Source organism: Protopterus annectens, chromosome 7.part0, assembly GCF_019279795.1.
Source record: "Protopterus annectens isolate FY-2018-M chromosome 7.part0, PAN1.0, whole genome shotgun sequence".
NCBI lineage: Eukaryota > Metazoa > Chordata > Ceratodontiformes > Protopteridae > Protopterus > Protopterus annectens.
In genome coordinates, this window is record NC_056739.1 from 1,464,816,057 (window position 1) to 1,464,834,719 (window position 18,663).

Below are 18,663 nucleotides of genomic sequence, written 5' to 3' on the forward strand. Positions count from 1 at the left end.
TCAGCAGTTTACATTTTCTGCAAAGTTTGACTGTGTGACCGTTCACATTTTCTTGTTTTGTACTGTTTTGACAAATATGCAACAGCTGACCCCCACCTACACCCTTCTTGTTTTCTTCCAAACCTAACTCCTGGTGTGGCACAACTCTGGCAGTTTTTATAGAAGCACTTGCCCATCTGTTAAAATGTATTTTCACTTTTGTGTGAAGAAATGGTGCAGTAGAGCAAATATATCCTTAAGCCAAAATGACTGCTGTCCTGGACCTGGCAGTTAAGGAGTAGACAAGGTGCAGAAAGACACCTTTTTTTTTTTTAATAAGAAAAAACTTCATTAACTTATGTCATAGGCCTGGGCTGTCTCCAACTGGCGGCCCATGGGGCACATCCGGCCCGCCAGAGGTTACTGTCCATCCCATGACCAGTTTGCAACCTTAAATCTGTAAAAAGGACATTTTACAATTAAAATTAGTTTTGTTTGCATTTCCAGAATGCATTGACATATTATGGCTATCTTAGGTAGGATTCGCCATTTACACGCAACCGCATTAATTTTTATTCTCCTAGATTCTTGTGTTGAGATTGTCGCACTGTCATCACATATCAGTCAAAAACGCCAGTGAGCAGAGAAAGTAAGTGTGAATGAAGAACTACTGGAGATAGTGCCATTGAATTTTGGTACAAAAGCTATTGACATAACGCTCTGACGACAGCAGTGCAAAAGTACTGTGGATTTGAAAAATGCTCAAGCATTACAACTGATGGGGCAAAACCGATGACGGGCCGTAAAGATGGCTTGGTAGGACTTGTGGCAAAATGGAATTGACGGCGTACACCTGCACTGTATTATACACCAGGAGGCCCTTTGCGGCCGTTATGTCAAACTTCGCAATGTTATGAACAGGGTCATAGCCGTCATCAATATCCGTGGCGGCAATGAAGCACATCAGCATAGGAGGTTTGTGGCGTTTCTCAGAGTTTGAAACGCAGTACCGGGGACTTAACTCTTCACTCAGATGTATGCTGGTTGAGCACTGGCAAGTGCTTGACCTAGTTTTTCTCTTTGAGAAAAGAAATTCATTTTTTAATGAAAAAACATTCCAAAGACTGACATCTTCATATTGAAACTTCAAGATGTCGACTTTCTCTGCTCACTGGCATTTTTGACTGATATAATGGATTATTTGAACACTCTGAATTTAAAACTGCAAGGGAAAAATCAGAATGTGTCGACTCTTGTGGGTCACATTGAGTCATCCGGCAAGAAAATAGAACTTTTTACAGACTCGTGTAACAGTGATGTTACACACTTCGTCATGACTTGAACTTGTCGGACATTCAGTTTGCGGACTTTCGTGCACTTGTTGAGATTCTAGAAAGCATATCAGCTGACTTTGGTGACAGATTTCAGGACTTAGAGAAGCTTCGACCCAACCTGGAGTTCAGTAACCCAATGCAAGCTTCAGTCAGCAGCCATCCGTGTTCCAGCTAGAACTATTCGTTCTTCCAGGCACAGAAAGTGAACCAAAGACTTTTGGAAGATGGTTACAATTGACAGTTCCCTCAACTTACATGACACTGCCTTGAAACTGTGAGTGTTTGGCAGCACTTGTGAAAGTACATTTTCCGTGATGAAACGTGTAAAATCTAAGGCGCGCAACAGTTTTAGCAACAATTTGGGTGCATGCCTGCATCTATCTACATTAAGTATTGCTGTTGACTTCACTGCTGTTGCACACAGTAAAGTCATCAAAATTCCCATTAGATTAGTAACACTGCCAATGACTTGGCTAGTTTTTAAAATTGTGATGGTTCCCTACATTTTGATTAGCAGTAAATTGTATTGCAAATGTATGTTCTACTATTTGCAGTATCTGCTTTCTGCACTCTGCAGGAAATTCATAAAATGACAAATAACAGTATTAACAAATCATTGTATTGACTGTATTGAATATTCTTCTGTAGTACGGAAGTGGTTAACCATCCAGGCCACTAGAGAATTTGTTTATAGAAACTAATTACAAAACAGTTGCATGAGACTACTACATTTGATGGTATGTACGGTTTGAAGTGTACTTGGCTCTCTAACTGAGCTCACAATAATATATGTGACCCCAGATAACCTCACAGTTGGACAGCCCTGTCATAGGCAATTATACATTTATGTAAATGATAACAAACCATATTGACATTTTCATTTTCAAACGTTATTTATCACTTATCTATCCAGTTATTCAGTCAAACATAAAGCTCATTCAATTCCTGCCTTCCCTTAAACCTCATTCCTCCTCCAAAACATTTTTCTGCATGTGGTGTTCTACACTTATAAGTTTTTTCTATGTAATTTGCTCCTACCCTTTTCTAAAGATCATACTTAGTTTTATTTTGTTATTATTATTTGCTACTTCTAATACGGTTTGTTTAGGCTTTGATTTCAATTATCTAGTAAGTAAAATTTTTTTTTTTTTAGCAACCACCATAATTAAACCTAGCAAGGCCTTACTATGCCTAGTCAGTTCCAATTCTGTATCATAGCTGAAAAAGAATTTTCTTAGTTGCACCAATTTGCTGATCAGTATTTGTTAGCCTGCCAAATCGTTACACTCCTGAAAATGTTCCCAATTACATCTTTCTTCCCCATCATACCTCCAACATTTGCAGTCTATTGGAGGAAACATTATTTGAAGTCTGATTGGGGTATAAAAATACCCATGCAAACACTTCTAAGCAAATTTAATAAAATTGTGTGAGCGTTGGAGCAAACCAGGCACAGCTCTCTCTCAAAAAGAAATAGTCCTTTTAACAAACAGAGTAATTTAGTAAGATGAGCGCTTGCGCTTATTAGCTTCTTCAGATCAAAATATATTCAAACTCAGTCTAATGACACTTGTATAGCAAATTCAAATTAATCAGTAACCAACCATGTCCCCATAGCAATTAACATTATAAAAAGACAGGAACTGAATCCTTACTAGATGAAAACATTAAAGTTATAAAACGACAATCATTACATGGATAAAAATTGATACAAAATGATACCACAATATAAGGATAAAATGATTGACTTCAACAATTGGCTAAGCTTATGGTGTCATTCAAAGGGGATCCAGTATCTGTCTGCCTGGGATGACATGATTGACAGACCACGATGCTTTGCCAGAGATGGTCTGCACCTGTCGCCCCTGGGATTCAGGTTACTGGCTAAGGCTCTTGCCACCCCTATAGTGCCTTTTTTAGGCAAACTTCAAAGGAAAAAAACACCACCGTAACAGGTACAAGCATGCAAAATCTGAAGGTAATGCTACTCAATGCTAGAAGTCTAAACCTCAAAATGCACTTTCTCGAGGCACTCCTAAAAATGGAGAACATCGATATCTGTGCAGTAACTGAGACCTGGTTCAAGGCTCCAGAGAGCACCCCTGCAATACCAGGCTACAACTCTTACCACACTTTTCGGCCACCAAACCAGGACCGAAACACTAAAGGTGGAGGAGTGTCAATATTCACCAAGGATATTCACACCACCAGGCTAGTTGGCCAACACAATGTGTCTGAAATTCTCCAAGTGCAACTAACACTAGGTAAGACTGCAATCCAAATTGTAGCTTGCTACAGATCTCCACCATACCCCAAGATTCTCACTACACCTTTCTAAACATACTGGAAAATATTAAGATAGAACCAAACACCCTAATACTGGGTGATTTTAACTACCCTGCCATTAACTGGGAAAACTACTCATGTCCCAACACCTTTGCGCAACGGTTCTTGGAATTCATAAATTCTAATGCCCTGGATCAACTTATCCATAGTCCCACCAGGGGCTCCAATATCCTAGACCTGGTCATTACCAACATGGGAAATCAATGCTCCATACCTATGGTCACCCCCTCGTTAGTGAGGTCTGACCATAAGCTAATCACCCTTAACATCCACATCCCACCCCCACCCCCCAGTAAAGAAACCACCATAAAAAACTTCTCCAAAGCCAACTTCATGCTACTCAAGTCAGAAGTGACAAACTTCATAACACCCATGCAGACGGGAACTGAAAGTTCAACTGCTGAATCCTACACTAAAGCACTGTACGAGCACATCCACTCATGCATGAATCGTGCCATCCCAAATAGAACCAAAATGCTCTCATCCAAAAAAAGGAAGCCAATCTGGTGGTCCCCTGCCATAAACAAACTTTACAACAAAAGGAAGAAACTTTTGCAGAAAAGTGGAAAATCCCAGGATGCAAAAAACCCCCTTACTGGCCTCAGTAAGAAACTGAGATGCCTCATAAAATCCTCCAAAGCTAGTTACGAAAATAAAATTGCCAAAGATTCCAAAGACAACCACAAAGCATTCTATAACTATGTCAAGAATCTAAATGGCAATGCTCAGATCTGCGCTGAGCTAAAACAGAATGGCATTAAATATACTGATCCAAAGGATATTGCCAATATCCTGGCAGATCGATTCAGTGCCAACTTCACCCCCCTCTCACCCCCTAAATGGCCCATCTCAATACCATAAGATTGCCAAATTCCAATAACGGCCACACAGGTACAAAACGCACTCTCTAAAGCCAAGAATACAGCATCCATGGGACCAGATGACATCCCGGGCTGTGTACTACATGAACTACAATATGAACTGGCACCTCACCTAAGTGTCATGTTTAATCATAGCCTCACCTCAGGTTTCGTGCCCACTGAGTGGCGCAGAGCTACAGTTATCCCAATCCACAAGGGGGGATCCACCTTGGATCCTGGAAACTACCGTCCCATCAGTCTGACAAGCCTTATCTGCAAGGCCATGGAGCGTATTATCATGGAACTTATAAACAAAGACATTGGCAACCTTCAAACACTGGACCCCACCCAGTTTGGGTTTGTGAAGGGCCGATCTTGTCTCCTGAACCTGATTGACTACTTTGAATCAGTCTCCAGAGCCATGGACAAGGGTAAGGTGGTCCACACAGCCTATCTAGACCTTGCCAAGGCCTTTGACACCATCCCCACTCTGGAATCATAGATAAACTTACTAAGTTGGGCATTAATCCCTATGTCACCCAATGGGTTGCTAAATGGCTTACTGATAGAACCCACACTGTAAAAGTAGCCGACTCCAAATCCAGCTCCAGACAAGTGACAAGTGGAGTACCTCAGGGTTCAGTCCTGGGGCCGCTCTTGTTTGGCATCTACTTCTCTGAAGTACAGGTCAACACTAAGGGACTCTGGCTAACAAAGTTTGCAGATGACTGCAAACTGGGGGCCATTATTGAATCCCCAAATGATGTGGATACTCTACAAAAGGGCCTTACAGAAACAGATGCTTGGTGCCAGAGCCATGGGCTCAAGCTCAATGCCAAGAAATGTATTGTTATCCCCTTTGGGAAAAACATGTATCCATGAATTACCATATAGGTGGCAGTACATTAAACACAGAAAGTGTGATAAGAGACTTAGGGACACAGGTGGACATTGGTCTCACCTTCGATAACCACATCGCCACAACAATCAGGAAATCCTTCTATGTGGCACACCTCATCATGAAGGGCTTTTCATCCAGAAAAAAGGAGGTCATTGTCCCACTGTACTCATCCCTCATTAGACCCATTATAGAATACAACGCCCCATTTGGTATGTACCTCTCAAGACATCTGCAACAACTGGAAAGGCCTCAGAAATACCTCACTAAAAGAATCACAGGCCTAAAGCAGATGCCCTACGCTGACCGCCTTAAAAAACTCCAGCTATACTCTGTCGCATATCGTCTACTCAGAGGCGATCTCTGCTTAACATACAAGGCCATGTCAAACCCAGAGCTGTTGGACATGCTACACTTAAAGAAATCCCAATCCCTCAGAGCTACACGCTCCAGGGATCTAAACCTTGTCATCGCAATTAACAAAACATGCTGGAGGGATAGGTTCCTGACCCAGAGACTCCCCAGACTCTGGAATAGATTGCCCATACATGTCAAGCAGAGTGCCTCTTTGGACCTCTTCAAGAGGAACCTTGACGATTGGATGGGAGAAAGGAAATTCACCCCAGGGATCACGTCAGTCGCCCTGCTAGACAGGGGTCCAGGAAAGTAAATAATGTGGGAAGAAATAGCCAGGGAATTGTTATGGCTAGGCTTGTATAGGCCCTAGGGCTGATAGCCTAGTACCAACCTATGAACCTATGAAAACGAAACCATAAAAATATAACTGTGAACGCATAACAATAAATATATATGTATATATCATCTGTTAATATAGCAGCATACTCTACTACCTACAAAATACCCAAAGCTCATATACTTCATAAGGTCACCTATATAAATCTAGTGTTCCTCATAGTACCCTATATATTACATATCAAACTGGACTAAAAGGGCATTCATTTGATATTCATATATTTCATAAGGTCACCTATATAAACCTTGTATTCCTTGCAGTACCTTGTATATTACATATCAAACAGAACTAGGTAAGGGCATTCATTTGATATTCCTCCGTTTCCTTAATAATGGTTTTATAGATGGTCTTTCATTCAGGCCCATGCCCCTATCTGCTCGCAATGTGGTGATCCAGTTATTCTCTTTATACTCTGTGTGGTTCCTGATATCACCTCCCCGTATACTTGGAAGAATAACCTCTAGAGCTCTAAACTTAAACCAATGTGTTTCATCTGTATGCATGACATGCTTGGCTAGAGCATTATGTTCTGATTTCTTGCGGATATGATATACGTGTTCACGTATACGATCTCTAAATAGTCTATTTATTTTTCCCACATAAAACGAACAACAGATCTGACACACAGCCAAGTATACAAGATGCATAGTCTTACAATTGGCTGGTGAGGAGATGATAAATTCCTTCTTCAGATCTGGATGAACAAAAACTCTAGATGTATCAATAAATGTACAAAAGTTACATGCTCCACATGGTTCAGTATTCCTATCATCCAAGGATGTTCATATACTCTGTGGATAACATAACAATCTCTTAAGATTTTTCTTGTTCTTGTATCTAAAATTAGGATGATCACCAACAATCTCTCTAATTCTATCATCTACCTGCAATATCGACCAATTTTTACTTAGTATGTCCCTAATCTCATAATTATCTGATGTAAATGATGTAAGGAATCCAACTATGCGGGAATCAAAAGAATGGTGCATTGTAGGATATGTTTTTATTGGCCCATAATAAGGTGCTGCTGTCCCTTCACGTTATTTAATAATCTCACTTAAATTATCATTGATCTCGGTTTCAATATATCCTCTATCTAATAATCTCTTTCTCAAACTATTAAGTTCATACTCAAAACATTCCTCTGATGGGTTCAGCCTTGAGGCTCTCATTTCCTGGCCTTTAATAATATTTCTGAAAACATATGTGGGATGCATGCTGGACCTCATAAACAATGAATTACGATGGCAGGGCTTCCTATATACCCCAGTATTAACCATTCCATCCGATAGATTTTCTATATAAAGATCTAGATAGTCTATTCTTTAATCTGAACAACTCATGGTAAATTTCAAGTAATCAGTTAAACTATTCATTCTGTCAGCAAAATTCAATAACTGGTCATAGCTCCCTTTCCATAAAATAAAAAGATCAACAAACCGCCGATAAAAGATCACATGTGCCATGAAATCTTCCAGTGAAAACGAGGTATTCTCTTCCCAATGTGCCAAAACCATATTGGCATAACTATTGGCACATGGAGTCCCCATGGCCACACCATCTCGTTGTTTATAAATCTGTCCCTCAAATATAAACAAGTTGTTCTCCAGCACTAATCTAAGGAAATGAGTAATGAGATCAATTTGTACTATAGAGTATCCACTATGATTCCGTAGGTAGGTTTCTACAAACTTAACCCCTATGTCATTGGGTATTATCATAAACAGGGATTGTATATCTAATGTTGCAAAAAATAAATCTTGTATATTCTCTCTTCCCTCCAAACATACATATAAATCCATTAAAAATTGTTTAGTGTCCTTTAACACACATTGATTGCCATTCAAAATTGGTCTCAAATATTTCTCAATATACACCGAAAGGTGTTCCGTCAGCCAACCTCCTCCAGCCACTATAGGCCTCATAGGTGGCTCTCTCACATTCTTATGAATCTTAGGTAGGCTGTGGATGGTGGGTATTAGGGGATTCTTGACAGAAAGCTTAGCAATTCTTTTGTAATCACACCACCTTCATACATATTTAAGTTACTAGTCACATATTGTATATTATCATGTGTTTCCTTCTTCGTAATCTTTCTATAAGATTTCTTATCCAACATTGCATTCATAGAGACATTATATTGTATAATATCCATCACAACTACTCTCCCTCCTTTATCAGCAGGCCGTATAATGATGGAGGTGTCCCTTTGTAAATCTCTCAATAATCTCCTCTCATTATAACTCAAGTTGTATCTTCTAGTCCTGCCCTTAAGGTTGGGATGAGTATCACTTAATTTATCATAATATTTAAATAACTCCTCTTCTGTTAGTTTTAAATACGCTTCTACCAATGGATGTTTTAAGGGAGTGAAATGACTAAGGTTCTTAAACCTATGTGAGGTACCAGTTCCAACATCTATATTATCATTACCACTGTTCCCAAACATAAGCTTTAACATAATATTATGACAAAAAACTTTTACATCCAGTGTGGTATCCACCAAGTTACTCTGACACGTAGGTATAAAACTCAATCCCTTAGAAAGTAAACTTCCTCTAATGAGAAGACACGGGATGAGATATTCAACATCAGTGGTTCTTCCCATTGCCCCACATTTTCTTCAATGTTTGATGTGGTGTAAATTCGCCTGAATATTTCCGTTTCTGGAGGCCACGACTCAGAGCGTGACCTCCGTATCCCTTTGTCTATTCGAACCGGAAGGGGAAAAGAAACCTTCTCTCCTGAATGTTCAACTTGTATAACAGCATTATCATGCTTTTTTATTGTTAAACATTTTAGGCCCAACTGCCGGTTGCTGTGTCTGTGATAGTAATGGTGATTTAGTGACCCTGACATCCGGATATAAATTACTAATATGTGCAGTAGATGTAAAGCCTGGCCTCTCCATCCTATTGACATGAGAAACATCATTTAATAACCCACATATGCCAGGATCATGTTCTAAAACTTCTGTTAAACCCATTAAATTAGAAGGACCATCTGCACTGGCCTTGCAATCTATATTAACTGTTGTCAAATTAGCATCTGAGTTAACAGTAGTTACATCATTCACATCATTCACATTATTATTAGTTGGCAAGTTAACAGTTGCATAAGATCTATCATTTCGGTCATTACTTTGACCTACTGTTGAGTCCACAGTCGGTATACCATGTCCTTGCCTGGGCCATGTAAAGACATGACCCAGCTTAAAATCGTTTGTGTCCCTTCTAATTTTATTCCTCTTTTGGTGTAGCAGCCTCCGTTCGAAAGCTGCTATCCCGTCTAGTAAACTTTCAAACATAGGATTAACATTACCTAGGAAAATTGTCAAAAATATACTGCTGCTTAGATTTAATGGAATCCACGAGGTTCTCTTCCTCCGGTGTAAAAAAGTCAATAAAGTCAAGTAACTCCTGCTTACTTCTAAATTAATCAGTTGCCAAGGGGTAAGCAGTTCAGGGTAATGTGCTCCTTGGGACGGCATGTTAAAAACCCTCAGTCCACAAGGTACAATTTTCTTATCCAAACAGTACTGGAAGTGTAGACGCTGCACTTGTAAGCGCTTAAGTTTAAGGAAATCTTTTTCACTCGTCTAGGAGTTGCTGTAACCGCTCCAAATCCCTCGTCGCTTTCCTGATGTCATCAGGTAAAATCTCCGCCTCCAGTTGCCACGATACACTTTTCGTACACGCCAAACATTGCAAGAATCTTTTCCGCAAAGTCTCTTCAGTACTCTCCTCCTTCACCGGGTTATAGTCAAGTTGAATACTAACCAATGACTGCATGGTCCTGTTCCAGATTGTGACAGTAATAAAAATAAATGTATAAAACAAAATCAAATACTGAACTGTCGACACACTGAACAAATGCTCCGTGGCTAAAAATAGTTGAAAAACTTAAAATTGTGTGAGCGTTGGAGCAAACCAGGCACAGCTCTCTCTCAAAAGGAAATAGTCCTTTTAACAGAGTAATTTATTAAGATGAGCGCTTTCGCTTATTAGCATCTTCAGATCAAAATATATTCAAACTCAATCCAACGACACTTGTATAGCAAATTCAAATTAATCAGTAACCAATCATGTCCCCATAGCAATTAAGAACATTATAAAAAGACAGGAACTGAATGCTTACTAGATGAAAACATTAAAATTATAAAATGACAATCCTTACATGGATAAAAATTGATGCAAAATATAAAACGAAACCATAAAAATATAATAGTGAACACATAACAATAAATATATATGTATATATCATCTGTTAATATAGCGGCATACTCTACTACATAAAAAATACCCAAAGCTCATATACTTCCAAGCAAATATTCTGCATCTTCTAGACTTTGATACATGTTTGGGAACCATACATGTATCCTAAAAATAAAAAAATCCTCCAGAACCAGAGTGGATACAATTAAACTTTATGCTAGCACAACACTTTTGCAGACAGCTGCTTCAAGCTTTAGATCCAATTAAAATATACCTCATTATAGACCAAAGTAAAATCACATGACTAGTGCATAAGCCGAGACAGTTCAATTAGTCTTGCTATGCAATTGTTTTAAAACAGGTTTAATACCAACTGTTCCATTTATGCCTGGGGTTACATGCGTTATAAATCTAATAATCCATTTAGCTTCTTCAGGCAGGTATGACCCTAGCCCTGAGTAGCATTCTGCCATCGCCCAGAATGATACTGCAGTACAAGGGCAAAATGATTGACTTCAACAATTTGCTACGCTTCTGGTGTCATTCTAAGGAGATCCAGTATCTGTCTTCTTGGGATGACATGGTCGACAGACCACGATGCTTTGCCACAGATGGCCTGCACCTGTCGCCCCTGGGATTCTGGATACTGGCTAAGGCTCTTAATGCCCCTATAGTGCCTTTTTTAGGCAAGGTTCAAATAAATTCACCACCATAACAGGAACAGGCAAGCAAAAACTGAGGGTAATGCTACTCAATGCTAGAAGTTTAAATTTCAAAATGCACTCACTCGAGGCACTCCTTAAAATGGAGAACATTGATATCTGTGCAGTGACTGAGACCTGGTTTAAGGCTCCAGAGAGCACCCCTGCACTACCAGGCTATATTTCATACCACACTTTTTGGCCATGTAACCTGACCGCAACACCAAAGGCGGAGGTGTGTGTCCATCTTCATTAAGGATATCCACACCTCCAGGCTAGTTGCTCAGCATAATGCATCCGAGGTTATCCAAGTGCAGCTAACTCTGGGCAAAACTGCAATCCAAATTGTAGCTTGCCCACCATGCCCCAGGATTCCCACTCCTCTTTTCTTGATGTACTGGAAAATATTAGGGTTCAACCAAACACACTAATAATGGGTGACTTCAACTACCCCACCATTAACTGGGAAGACTACTCTTGTACCAACTCCTTCGCTCAATGCTTTCTGGAATTCATAAACTCCAGTGCCCTGGATCAATTTATCCACACCCCCACCAGGGGCAACAATATCCTAGACCTAGTCATTAACATGAGTGACCGGTGTTCCACACTTGAAGTCAACTCCTCGTTGGTCTGATCCCACCATAAGCTAATCGCCCTTGATATCCGCATCCCGCCCCCATTAAGGAAACCATGGTAAATAATTTCTCCAAAGCCAACTTCATGCTTCTTAAGACAGAAGTGGTGAACTTCATGACACCCATGCAGGTGGACAATAGTTACAACTACTGAATCCTACACAAATGCACTCTATAAGCACTTACACGAGTGCATGGATCGTGCTATCCCAAACAGAACCAAGACACTATCCTCCAAAAAAAGGAAGCCAATCTGGTGGTCCCCTGCCATAAACAAACTGTACAACAGAAGGAAGAAACTGTTGCAAAAGAGAGTAAAATCCCATGAGTGGAGGAGCTCCCTGGTCAGCCTCAGTAAGAAGCTGAGATCCCTTATAAGATCCTCCAAAGCTAGCTACAAAAACAATCGCCACTACTTCTAAGGACCACCACAAAGCATTCTATAGCTATGTCAAGAATCTCTATGGCAACACCCAGATCTGCTTGAGTTACAGCACAACAGCATGAAAATTAGAGAACCAACTGATATTGCAACATCCTGGCAGATAGGTTCAGTGCTAACTTTACCCCCCCCCCCCCCACCCCCTAAAGGGCCCATATCTATACAGGAAGAATGCAGAGTCTCTGTAATCACAACTGTGCAGGTAAAAGCTGCACACTCTAAAGCCAAAAACACAGCATCCATGGGGACCGGACAACATCCCAGGCTGTGTTTTACATGAACTTCAGAACGAACTGGCTCCCCACTTAAGCACCATGTTCAATAATAGCCTCGCGTCAGGCTTTGTGCCCACTGAATGGCGCACAGCAACAGTTATCCCACTCCACAAAGGGGGAGCCACCACTGATCCCGGCAACTATCAACCTATTAGCCTGACGAGCCTGGTCTGCAAGGCCATGGAATGCATCATGGAACTCATAAACAGACATTGGTAACCTATAAGCTCTGGATCCCACCCGGTTCGGGTTTGTGAATGGCAGATCATGCCTCCTGAACCTGATCGACTTTGAGGTAGTCACAAAAGCCATAGATGAGGGTAAGGTGGTTCACACAGCCTATCTTGACCTCGCCAAGGCTTTCAACACCATCCCCCAGTCTGTAATTATAGCTAAACTCACTAAACTAGGTATAAATCCCTACGTCACAAGATGGGTTGCCAACTGGCTCACTGATAGAACCCACACTATAAAAGTTGCAGACTCCAAATCTGATCTCAAAGCAGTGACAAGTGGAGTACCACAGGGTTCCATCCTGGGACCTCTCCTGTTTGGTATCTACTTCTCTGAAGTACAGGCTAACACAGAAGTCTTTTGGCTGATGTTCGCAGATGACTGCAAAACTAGGAGCCATAGTAAAGTCCCCAAATGATGTGGACACCCTACAGAAGGGCCTCGCTGAGACAGATGCCTGGTGTCAGAGCCATGGCCTTAAGCTCAGTGCCAAAAAGTGCAGTGTCATCCCCTTTGGTAAAAACTCTGTCAACATGAACTACCACATAGGCAGCAATGTGTGATAAGAGACCTTGGACCCAGGCGGACAGTAGTCTCTCCTTTGATAGTCACATCGCCACAGTAGTCAGGAAGTCCTTCTACGTGGCACACCTCATCATAAAAGGGTTCTCATCCAGGAAAAAAGAGGTCATTGTTCCCCTCTACTCGACACTCATTAGACCCATTATAGAGTACAGCGCCCCTTTTGGAATATACTTCACAAGACATCTGCAGCAGCTGGAAAGGCCGCAGAAGTACCTCACAAAGAGGATTACTTGCCTCAAACAATTGCCCTAAACTGACTGCCTCAAAAAAAACTCCAGCTTTACTCCTTAGTATATTGCCTACTCAGAGGTGATCTCTGCCTAACATATAGAGCTATGTCAAACCCAGAGCTGTTGGACATGCTACACTTGAAGAAATCCCAATCCCTCCGAGCTACATGCTCTAGGGACCTAAACTTTGTCACCACAATAAACAGGACATGCTGGAGGAATAGATTTCTGTCCCAGAGACTTCCCATACTCTGAACAGGCTACCCATCTATGTCAAGCAAAGTTCTTCATTAGCACTCTTCAAGAAAAATCTTGATGAGTGGATTGGAAATAGGAAATCTACCCCGGGGATCACTTCTGTGTCTCTGCTCGACAGTGGAACAGGAAAATAACTTTCTTGGGTGGCATAAGCCAGGGAAAGTTGTTGGCTAGGCTTACATAGGCCCTTGTTCCGATAGCCTAGTACCTACCTATGAACCTATACTCAAATTGATTATATCTCCTCCTCTGATTTGTTCATGGACAACTTGCAGAATCATAAATGTAAATCCATATGCTGTACTTGTTTAATTTCTTTGTCTATATAATGCATTAGTTTGTGCTTTCCTGTTAATCTCAGATAAATGATCTCCTGTTCCTTCAACTTACGATTAGGTTTTCATACATAGAATGCCTTACACGTCTCGCATTTTGCAATATAGATTTAAGTTCTTAATATCACAAGTGACATAAGCATATAATATCATATACAGGGTGTGTTATACATTTCGAATACTGAAAATGCCAACATATTGTGACAAATATCTTGAGTTATTGAAATGCTGACAAATGATAAATTTAAGCTGTTCACTGCAATATCTGCAAACCATGAATGCTTTTTGAACCAGTTGAATGTGAAATGAATTAAATGCCCACTCCAATTTATTAGATCGTGTAGTTGCCTCTAAGAACAGATTAATTTAAACCAAAAAGCGTTACAATAAAGGGACTTTAATGACTTGAAATTTGGCATGTTTTTTGTATGGACCAATGGGAGGAGAGTTACAGAATTAAGTCTACAAGAATTGTCACATGAGCTGGAGGTGACGTGAGAAGCAGAACAGCAATTGCAACAGTAGCCAGCAATGGTTAATCCTGATGTTTCACTGCTTGACCCTGTGGATTTTCTGCATATACAGGAGAAGACCCTTCACTTCCTCAACAGAGAAAAAGAACAAAGAGCTATTGCAAGAACACACAAGGGAAGAAGGCAAAACAGCGCTCCTTAATAAGGAGCAGAACCAGGAATCAAATGAATAATATGAACTGGTATTTAACTTGTGTATTAAATAAGGGGCTTGCATTTATACAAGCACAGGATAGACATAGCGCAAACAATGTTGGAATTTAAGTACTTTATTAGGTCTTTAACCTTAAAAATTCTTTATGGCTAATGAGATGAAACTAACATTCACTGAAATAAGAGAATACTTTTGCACCATTAAGTAATCCAATGGTCTTTGGTTTTGAAAAGCTGTAGAATATAACATGTATGAACTGTATATGAGTAAACAGGCTTTTCATAGTCCTACTTTCAAACAGTCCATAAAATCACTAATAATCCGCACATAGTAATTGTGTGTGTGGATTTAGGAGGTGTAGTGGTTCTAGATATTAGCTGTTGTGTTAATCAGATGCTAGATATGCTGAATACTGATGTGTATATAGAAATTACAAAGGAGATGATTTTTAGAAATCAAGGCAGTTGATAGTATATGCATTTTGATGGACAAGTCTAGAACTGTTGCACTGTTTGCAAACAACTGCCCCCTAGGATTGTATAATGTATGGGATCCCTAAGATACATAAATCTCTAATACAACCACCAGAAGTCCATTATTTCTGCACGGGGATGGATAAACTGAGCCCATCTCCAAATATTTAATTCACAATTGAAAATGGGCTTATATGACTTGGAAACTATAGTCAAAGATGTATCAGATTTTTTACATTAGTTATTAAAATGGTCTATTAGTTAAGATTTAGCATGTTTAATATCATTAGGCATAGATTAGGTTTTGATATAAATAATGAAGGAATTGAGTATGTTATAATGTGTTTATCATCCTTAACATGTTTAGTAGAGATCATACAAACATAATATGTGAATTAAGTGTTTTGACAATATTTTTGTTTCAAAAACAGTAATTTAAGCAAAATAAGGAGGTGGCAATGGGTACTTCCATTGCCAGTATGTATGCGAATATTATGTCTGGGAGAAGCAATGTGGATGACTTATTTACAATATGAGGAGATACTTTAGCAGTATTTGAGTTAATTATATAATAACACAACTGACTTTCTAACTTTCAAGCAAAACAATATGAGATACTCAAATAGTTCTTTTAGAAAGAACACTAAGAATGATTGTGTAAAATTAGATATGGCTTTTTATATAGAAAGAAAGTCAAACATAATACTTATTTACATAGGACTGGCTTTTACCCCCTTTTATTTTTAATGTTAAAAACAGATGTTGTGTGTAGCTACTCTAAATGCTGATATGGACTTTCAGTTGGTTATCACTATGAGTTTGTTCATAGAGGCTGCAATAAGGAATGCATAAATATGTACAGGTTATTAACAGAAGGAATGCTGAAGCCGGACCTGTTTTTTTGGAATTGCATACCACTAGTACAGCCTCAACATGTAAAAATTAAGTGTAGATCTATGCTTATGTATAATAGAAATAGTGAGAGTGTCAAGAAAATAAGTATTAACCCTTAGTACATCGTATACCAGAACTAGAGTGCAGTATCAAAAGAACCACGTTTAGAGTATAAAAGGTGCAGCAGTTTGAAAGATAAATTGCTGCAAAGAGCAGCTAAGAGCTAGTATATTAAGGGGCAATAAGCAAGGAACTTTTAGATGTAATGTTCACTGCACACGCACATGTATATAAAATATGTATAGAAATGTATAGTACACCCTGTATATGTTAACACTTTTATATTATATGGTTATGCTACTTGTGATACAAAATCCTTAATCTATATGGCAAAATGAGATGAGAAGGCATACTATGTAGGAAAAAATCACAAGTTCAAAGAACAAATAGGAGATAATTTATCTGAGATCAACAGGAATGCACAAACTAAAGCATTATATATATACATATAAATGAAACAAGTACAGCACATTGATTTAGATTTATGATTTTGCAAGTTCATTAACAAATTAGAGGAGGAGATTTAAGCAATTTGACTGAGAAGGAAGAAGCTAAAGGGATTATTAGATTTAGAGTGCATGTTGCCACAGGCTTAAATGGTACAGTTAGTATTAAGCCTGGCTAAAAGAATTGCATTGTAAGGTGAATTGAATTCTGTCTCATTATGCATTGGTCATGTGATTCTACTTTTGTATATAATGAGGTATGTTTTTATTGATTATTTTATGCCTGAAGCTGTCTACGAAAGTGTTGTACTAGTGTAATAAAGTTTAATTGTGACTGCTTTGGTTCCGGAGGATTTTTTTTTTTAATTTTACTTTGGTATTGACTGCATGAGTCCATCTGGATTTTATCGCCTTAATTGTATTTTTATTGCTAGCCATTATATCCCTCTGTTTCTTTGTGAAGTGCTTCTCTATTCTCCCTTTTCCAATCCTTTATAACCTCCTCTGATTCCTGTAGTCGTCATTCAATATTTTATATGCCCTACTAATTATCAATGTAACAGCAGCTTTTGTTCTAGATTCTACTAAAAAAAAATGTACCAGTGTCAATCTCACTTAAGATTTTCCTATTTTTCTCTGCTTATAGATAGCAATCCTTGATGGGGAAGGCTATTTCTAGCCTTCAGTCCAAATTAATTATTGACCTCTTAACATTCTTTTAATGTTCCTTCTCTAATTATTTGCTCCCAATACCTTGGTTCCTTGCTAGTTTTGGCTTGTAAATTCAGGCCCCCCTCTTGCCTATTCTGTATACCCCTAATTGCAGTCATCCCTGTTGACAGTTTTTGTTCTCCATCCCTTTGTTTGCTTAATTCTTAGAATGCATTTTTGCCACTTTATGAATGTAATATTCTGTACGTTTTTTCTCCTTAAGGATCTGCATCCAAAATCCCCCTCTCCCTATTTCTTGAGCTTTCCCCATGTTTCATTGTCCCTTTCCACTTTGGATTATAGCTTTCTACTTGTACTATGTATGGGAGTCTTAGCTGTTTCTCTGAAACACCCCTTCAAATCAGGAAATCCCAAAACACCTTGTTCTGTCGGAAGGATCGACTTATCCCACTTGACTCTTGCCCTCTTCCCCTCCCAGATTAAATCCTTCAACTCTATATTGATATCCACAACTTCTCCTGTGGTAGATAAAATATCTCTGACTTGTCTATAAAATTAGTCACTAAAAACATTTCAACTGATTGGTACAAATCTGTATGCCGATTAACATAAAATTTGCATATGTAATTATGTAACCCCGCCCACTCCAGTGGAATTGTGGGAGACTAACTTTCAAATGCAAACTGAAGAACAGACAACCGAAATATGGCCAGAGTCCCCCTGCAGCCATTCCAATGTCCCATTACCTGGCTATTTTTCCCCATTTACAATAAACACTAATGTGCATACTGCTTTACTTCTACAATGATTATTTGTATTTTATTTTACAATTTATAGCACATCCACAAACACTAACAGACATCTGCTAAACAAAGTAATAGTCTCACAATGAAAATAAACTTGATATTAAAACTTCTCTGCCCATGAAACTCTCATTCAAAGAATATGCATCTGGGCATATACCAAATTGCCATGCACTAATTTCTTCCTTGCAGGCTGATCATATAATTTTGTTAGGAGGATTCCAGTGTTCGCACATATTCACTTCCATCATTTAATGGAATGAATGAACAGCACCCACCTCCTATTGCATTTCAAGTGCTGATTCTTTCTGTATTTAAAAAGCTTATCACTTTCACAGCTCTGTCTATATGATGATGACAGTAGTTAGCTGAGCTCCGAAGCACCAATAGGATAAGCTGACATAATGCAAGGAGCCACAAAGTAAATGTCCTGCAGCTATGCAGATGGAAAGCAGTGTTTTTTAATTAAAAAACATTTCTAATTTACACCATTCTAAATCAGGAAGATGGGGGCTAAATCAGAAATTAGTGATAGTTTATTTTAG

General features: G+C 39.2%; 1 protein-coding gene across 1 annotated transcript in view; it reads left to right on the forward strand.

Annotated features, from left to right (window-relative positions):
* The window catches only part of ITPR1 (inositol 1,4,5-trisphosphate receptor type 1), a 2,510,606-nt gene that overhangs the window by 1,156,031 nt on the left and 1,335,912 nt on the right, over nucleotides 1–18,663 (forward strand). The gene's annotated exons all lie outside the window — the stretch shown is intronic.